Below are 1039 nucleotides of genomic sequence, written 5' to 3'. Positions count from 1 at the left end.
AGTACAAGAAGAAAAAACAGAGGCAAATCATTTTTCAAAAACATATAAATACAGAAGAACATGATGTTGTAGATATTGAAGATAAATCTTTATTGGACACTTTTTCTAATAAGGCTGCTGTTTGTACTATTGGTTCTGTAGTCGAATGTCCACTTAATATTTGTGCCAATGCTGGGGGAGCCCCTTATCAAGAGGATTATGCATTATTGCCCATCGCTCCAATTGAAGAGGTGACAAGAACTACTCCTGTTGTACCAGGGGCACTTAACCCATCAGCGCCTATCTTTCGGTTGCCGGTTGATGTTGCTACAAATTCTCCTTCTGTACAGTTTAAAGCTTCTAATTCTTATATGGATACCCTGACTTTGGACTTTTTGCCCTTATTTGACTCTGACTTATACCTAAACAGGTCATGGCTGCTTAATTGTTTTAAGGATATTGAATGTTTAAAACTTATTCAGTCGAGTGACATTGACTTGGTTTCTTTAGTAGGGTATGAAAATGGTCTACGTGTACGGGCAAAATTCTATTCTAAAATAATAGCTAATCTTGTACTACAACAGGCGGAATCGTTCCAATGTAGAGGGATTGATGTGTTACCCTTTTCTCATACGGGAAAGGATATTTTCCCTAGAGAGGGGGCCACAAAGTTGGGCTTTAGGCAGGAAAATATGTCCACATCCAATAAAGATTTAAAAATCTGGGTCTCAAGAGGTAAACGTATGGTTTCCCAGGTTCTACCCACCCCCTTGAACCTGATTGCTCCTATAACTGAGGATAATCATCGGTGGAACTGGCTTCCAGGAGTCTTGTCTAATAATATTACGGATAATCCAAGACTGTTTCAACATCTTTAGCAGTCAATTAAAAGTTATATCCTGGAATGCAGCAGGGTTGCATAATAGACCGGAGAAACTTGACTTTTTATTTACTCTGAATGCGGATGTGATATGCATTCAAGAAACCTGGTGTAAAAGTATTTTGTATGGTGGGAAAGATTACTTTGTGCTTGAGGCAGCAGCCACGCCAGCGAAAAAAG

This window comes from Lissotriton helveticus, chromosome 2_1 (assembly GCF_964261635.1).
Source record: "Lissotriton helveticus chromosome 2_1, aLisHel1.1, whole genome shotgun sequence".
Lineage (NCBI taxonomy): Eukaryota > Metazoa > Chordata > Amphibia > Caudata > Salamandridae > Lissotriton > Lissotriton helveticus.
Note: the sequence above shows the minus strand (reverse complement) of the source record.